Source organism: Mytilus galloprovincialis, chromosome 9 (assembly GCF_965363235.1).
Source record: "Mytilus galloprovincialis chromosome 9, xbMytGall1.hap1.1, whole genome shotgun sequence".
Lineage (NCBI taxonomy): Eukaryota > Metazoa > Mollusca > Bivalvia > Mytilida > Mytilidae > Mytilus > Mytilus galloprovincialis.
Window position 1 is genome coordinate 21342281 of NC_134846.1, and position 7161 is coordinate 21349441.

The window sequence follows — 7161 nt, forward strand, 5'->3', positions numbered from 1 at the left end:
TAAATAGTCACTTAATATTTTTTATGAAAAGTGTAGATTTTCATGAAATATATAACAACAATCTGTAGGTGAGAAATCCTAATGATCAATTGCACAATACTCATACCTGATATTTTCTTTTTGTCCTAAGAGAACATGGTATACACGTATCTTCTTTTATTCACATAAATAATGTGTTTAAAGGCTATACTGGAAGGCAATAATACAACACGTCAATAGGTTACACGACTTTGACGTTAACATACGACGTTACCAAAGGTGACACCAATATCATGCGTAACGTCATAGTACTACGTGAAAATTTGTAAGAAAAAGTTGACGCCATACCCGAAGACATCAACACAGATACAGAACCACATCATTGTAAGCGAGGCGTTGATACAGATCAGATTGTCAAGTTCGAGAATACATTGTTGTCAAATGAACAATAACATAAACCTTTGCATTTTACTTTTCAATGCATGCCAAAATATTCACTGGTTATAGTTATGATATTAATAAAACCGAACACCAATATGCTTAAAATCATTTAAACAGGGCATTAGTCGTATTGCTAATGCAAGTACACATTCAGTAATAATTCTAATAATTTAAGAGTTCAACAAAGTGAGAAAAAGATTTCTAAAAATTTGTAATTAAATATTCTGAAGCCCGCTACCGGGTGTGAGATTTTCTCGCTGTGTTGAGGATCCATTGGTGGACTTCGGCTGTGTTCTGCTCTTTGTTTGGTGTTATGTATATTTGACACATTCCCAATTTCTATTCTCAATACTATTAGTACAAACATACAACATGTTCAAGTCGGATTCCCAGCTAGTTCCTATCATGTAAATTATTAGACGTATAAATTAAACCAAAAATAACATGTAATAATGAAATGTGGTTTATGGAAGAATGTAATTCAATTTTGAGAGCCATAATAAGAACCAGGATGCATAGAACTAAATGTGATTTTTACGGATTCATTCAGCTTTGAATGAGTACATCATCAATTTTATAAAACCTATCTGGTAATTAGGAAGACCTCGTGTGATATTGCTGAAAAGTTTGAGTTAGGACGGTTTCAATATATTTTTTTAAGATTATCTGTAAGGATATTAAAAGTAAAATTACAAAAATACTGATCTCCGAGGTAAATTCAAAACGGAAAGTCCCTAATCAGATGGCAACATCAATAGCTCAAACACATCAAACGAATGGATAACAACTGACATATTCCTTACTTAGTACATGCATTTTTACAGTAGAAACCGGATTTATGAAAAAAAGACAATAAATCAAATACAAAGAAGTTTTTTTCTATTTATTTATCTATTAAATACTTTCAACAAGTAATTACATGTATAACAAAATAAATTAAATCATTATCTAAATTTAAGTACTGAGTAAGCTTATTTAAAAATCCATGTTTTAAGTGTTAGTTTATTTTATAAACATACATTCTTTTAAATTTGATCTTTTTTTCAAAATACATTCTTTTCAATACTATTTAGTTTAATTCAAAATTATTATTGTTTAATTTTATACATTTAAGCTACTTCCAACAATAGAGAGGTAATTATTTATACATCAGATATCCAAACGGTTGTATCGGATTTATTTGTAGACACACACAAGGAAATCATAAAGCTTTGTTAGTTTAAAATACTTCAGTGATCAATGCAAATATACAATGCACACCACTAACCGTACATTTTACCCAGGTAAGCATGTTATTTAATTTCCAAAGATACTCATCGACTTAAATGAAACATAATAAGTGTTTTCATTATTGATCTAGACCATAATTACAAATAAAGACACTTCTTTAAATTTAAACCTTTATTGGAGTTTACAAAGCATGAACTTGTAGAGAAACACACTTACGAGCATTCGGTAAATTTAAAAATAAACAACATTTTAAGTGTGCAACCTTTTATTGCCTATTGCAATGTTAGGTGCGTGAGCTCTGACTAAATATGATTAACTGTTGCAGTACTTCTTAGCAGAGTATATTCCTATATTTACTGGTTACAACCAACGAAGCAAAAAGCCATACTGCATTGACTTCCGGTTAGGGGCACATGTACATATTATTTCGTATTATAGTAAAAGAGAAAGATGAATCGATGTAAATTTTAAAAGCAGGTAATTTTACTGGTTATTTAAATGTTGCTTTGATTCGATTATGTGTATTTCATTGTCTGTAAACAACGCTATGTATGTGTATGACCTCGCCGAAGTTTCTAACATAAAGAAGAATTGTGATAACTGTACACAACCATATATGTCATCTATAGTCTTCTGGTATCCAGCTGTTGCTGTGATCGACCGGCTATATTCATATGTTAAGTTCAATTCGAGGCCTTGTTTAAGTGATGTTGATTCCATTAAAAACAAAACCGACGTTTGATAAGAAAAATTCACAAAACGTGTATACAATGTACAAATGACACAATGATAGCTATTCTACTAGATCACACGCGGCAATTTTCACAAAAAAAAAAAACAAAATATATGTTAATAAAATGAAATAATTGTTCGTACAAACGAATATTTGTTCATAGAAATAAAATATATATTCAATACATCAAAATATGTATTCATAAAAACAAATTATAATAAAGAATAAATATATGTTCATTAATGAGTTTTTGTTCATAAAAACGAATAATTGTTCGTAAAAACAAAAACATGTTCATAACAATAGATTATGTTTTCATGAAAACAAACATGAAATCCATTCATAAAATCCAAATATATTCATTCATAAAATCAAAATGTTGATGCAAAAACAAGAAAAAACTAGGAGATTACGAAATTCAATGTCTTTTGTAAAATGTCTGAAGTCTCAAATGAGACAAATTAAAGGCCTCTTCTGTAATGAGTTCATGAGAATTGAGTTTTATTCATATATATTCATATGTTTTACGATCTACCTCTTTTAATTTACATAGATATGGGATCCAGTTGGAGAATTGTAAGCTGTTTTTTCTCTTCGATCAGATTTGGTAAGTAATTTCATTTTTTTATTTTTTTTCAATTTCGTAAGCCTGTGTGTTATACATTTTTAAAATTCTATAATTATACAAAAGATAAGAACTCTAAACAAACTAAAAGACAACGGGCCATAATATTTAGCAATACATAATTGGTAATGATCGACTTTTACTACACGAACACCTAGTGGAGAATGGACGAAGTGAAGATATACCTTTATTACCATATATATTATATGTTATTCAGGTCTCAGACAAGGTATATACTGTGACATTCCCGGCTTAGAGTTTATATCCCCTGAGCCGAAGGCGAAGGGGATATAAGACCTAAGCCGGGAATGTCACAGTATATACCCTGTCTGAGACCTGAATTACACATATAGTACGGATTACCCCTGACTAAATGTTATTTTCCAGTGCAAGTATTTGTTGACAACACATATACATTGAAAAACCCAACCTGATATGTTCGGCATACGTGAAGGATTTTCTAATTTGCTGTGAACATAATTTTATCGTGTATGTAATAATTTATAATAACACTTTGAACATTAAGTTTAAGTATTAAAAGTGTAAATTGCGTGATTTTGTATTAAAAATGTATTATTGACTGAAGCACGTCATTATTTTCAGTCTGTGAGCCTCTGACAGTCCCATAGCTTATGACTACGTCACATAGTAACCAGTGTTATGATGACGTTTTTGTGGATCCAATTGGAGATAAAAACGTCGTATATACCCCGGCAGTTTCCCGAATATATACTGACATCTCTGTGTTGTTTTCCAATCACAAACCTCGACACATTTGTAATCCGTAATATATATTTGCACATTCGATAGAGCCAAAAGGCACCCCTTATATACCTTCTAAAGTCGTGATTCAGATACCCTTCTAATTTGATTTAATTTTTTTTTATCAAGTGACATTGCGCATATTAGTTAACAAAGGCGTAGGATCATACTTTAACATATGCAAAAACAATTGATGAATAAATGTCAAAATGAATTAATTAACAATTTGAAACATTTTGGAAAGTTACCATGATAGCGAAAAACAATAATATAAGTCATAGACATATTATATTGACCGGTTGATGTTTACAGACAAGAGAAAAAAGACATAAAATACGGAATGGAGATCGAAGTATGGCCAAATTAAACAAATATTTAATACGAAAATAGAAACTCCGTTCCAGAGCCCCGTATTAAATAACCATAGACCTGTATAGTTTATATACTTTTTGTATGCGCATCGATATCAAACTGTATTCGACTGATTCCAAATTGTTGACTTTGATTGTGTATTTATTTTTTTCTAAAATTAAAAGTTCGTAAGTTGTTAAACTATCTCTAAAACATTTCATGCTGTATAACCACCTACTTTGTAAACATTTCTATCAAATATATGTGTGGATGTGGGTGGCAATTTCGGCCCCAGTTTGTTTTGTACAGGTTTGTTTTTTATTAGAGGGTATATTTCAAATATTTTATTTTTCTACCTCTTTTCTATTCTTCCAAAACAAATACAAAAACTTCCAGAAATATAATACATGGCTTTATACCAGGGTCTTAACAAAGACGCTATGTAATATATACTTATTCTTTTTTTAGCATCATGTATGTGTCTTTTTTTAACGTTTCTATACACTTCGAAATAATTTGATAATAAGGAGACAAGAAAAATTTGACTTGTTGGACTCTATCTTGCATTATTTTAATATGTAACCTGTGATAAATTTCTTTTTTATGAACTTTATTCTTTTTCAGTATACGTAAAAATGGTACAAATAAATGTTTGGAACATAAGTGGCCATTTTCGTTTTCTCCTACAAAATAGTAAGTACAATTTAATGATAATATATTTTTAAAAAAATGTTTAAAACATTTGTCTTAATGCAGACGATTTTTAAAAGACAATTTTAGGGGGAAGGAATGGAATCATAAAAGGGTTTTATGAAGAAATACTGTCACCGTTTTGTTTAAAGTCACCTTTTAATATGATATCCTCCTAAATTCTCGAAAGATTCGGATTTATTTAGAAATACATGTGAGGCGTCCAGGATAAGACTGTGTAGTACTTAAGTTGCCATTTGAGTTATACAAGCTTGTATGAATTTGAGATGCCTATGAAAAAAGGAATTCCTTACTTAGTTTTCCACTTTTTTTTCAAAAGCCTGGCTCCGTAGTCAAAGTACCATGGTGTACTCGAGTCAATTACTTCCAAGTATAGGGTTAGATTCATAATGGCAAGGTGAGAGGAAGAACACATTCTTACAAATTTCGAACTATCATTAATATCTTGTTGTTATTTTTAATTTTCATTTTGTTATGTTTTGTCACATATTATAAATATGTAGTTTTATGGCAATAAAGATTTGAATTTGAATTTGAATTTATACTGATTTGTTGTTTGTTATTTGCATAACATTTGAAGCGGAAATATATATTCAAACAATACTGAAGTTTGCTATATTACAAGTTAGTGTAATAACATTTCGGTTATGCAAGCTGCGACGAAAATAGCGGACCTTTAGACTGTCTGTGCTTTGTATTCTTTAGTTTCATGAGTAACATTACAAGGAAAAATATAAGTCATTAGCATATTCCTGTATTATAAGGCGTGATAGCGTGATTGGTTATTTTCTAGCAATTCTGTAAAGTTTGTTGTGCTTTTGATTTATATGCACGCGAAAAAAGTTTTATAACCACTAAATTTAAAGAGTTGTGGTTACCCAATTTCAACCATGAATAACTCGTTTTTTTCTTTAACAGGAACAGCGAAAAAACTTGCAGTCATTTGTATGCTTTTAACTGGGATTTATTATACATTTTTTTACCAACATTCTGCTCATCATGATTTACCCTATCAAGATCTTTCAGAAAAATATAATTGCAGTTCGATTGCTCATATGGATAAAATAGGAATCGAAAGAAACAAATCTGTGTGTGTAAAATTCGCTGGAGGATTAGGAAATCAAATGTTCGCTTTTTGTTTTGGATACACTATCGCTCGGAAGAAAAACATGCATTTAGTATTAACAAGGGAACATATTTTAACACAGTATTTCAAATTGGTGCCATATCATTGGAGGGATTATGATTTAAACGCAGGTATTTGTGGTTGTTTTCCATTAATAAAGGATAAAGGATTTGATTGCGGATATGACAAAAAATTAGAACATTTACCTAGTGACAAAGATTTATCATTTTTAGGATTTTTCCAATCCTGGAGATATTGGAAAAACTATGAGAATGAACTGAGACAAATACTTCAGTTTCAGGATAATATTTTACATGAAGCTAAATCCCAGTTTCATAATATTCTTTCAAAACACAAAAATGATCAAGGTTTAACAACAATAGGGGTACATATACGTAGATTCGAAAGGTATGATACAGATGAATTTGGTAAAAACAATGCACCAAAAGAGTATATAATTCATGCCATGGACTATTTCAGAAATCTGTATAAAAAGTGTTTATTTCTCATTTTTTCTATTAAAATGAAATGGACTAAAAAGAATATTCCACAAACTGATGATATTTTCCTTGTCGATGGAAATTCCGCACCAGTGGATCTTGCAATGTTAACACTTACGAATCATACCATAATGACCGTCGGAACATTTGGCTGGATGGCTGGATGGATGACACAGGGGAAGACAGTTTACTACAAGCATCCGGCCACGCCTGGGTCAGAGTTTTCTAAACTTTATTCGAACTATTCTGATCATTTCTATCCCGGATGGATTCCCATGGAATAAATTAAGTGAGCGACGATACGCGTCTGGTCGTGGATCTTTTAACGTGTATTATGACGACTTGCGTCTTCTAAGGTGTCTAATGACGGTTTGTGCCTTCTAAAGTGTCTAATGACGGCTTGTGTCTTCTAAAATGTCTAATGACGGGTTGTGTCGTCTTAAGTGTCTAATGACGGCTTGTGTCTTCTAAAAGTGTATCATGGTAGTTGTGACTGACAGTACTATACTAACTTCAATCTGAAAGAAATACATTTCATGATTTTTACAAAACATCTAAAATTGTTTATAAATTATTTGTAGCAGCTGTACTTACCGTAAAATCTTTAGCACAATTTCTGGACATACATTAAGGATTTTAGTTATAATTTCGAGGGCTTCAGTTACTTTTGGGTGATACAAATAAACGACCTTATGAAATAAAG

General features: G+C 30.8%; 1 long non-coding RNA gene across 1 annotated transcript; it reads left to right on the forward strand.

Annotated features, from left to right (window-relative positions):
- Window positions 1–1577: 1577 nt before the first annotated feature.
- On the forward strand, window positions 1578–6149 carry LOC143044609 (uncharacterized). Its single transcript, XR_012968734.1, has 5 exons — window positions 1578–1703; window positions 1976–2127; window positions 2937–2990; window positions 4746–4814; window positions 5751–6149. It is a non-coding gene; the product is annotated as an uncharacterized LOC143044609 (long non-coding RNA).
- Window positions 6150–7161: the final 1012 nt, after the last annotated feature.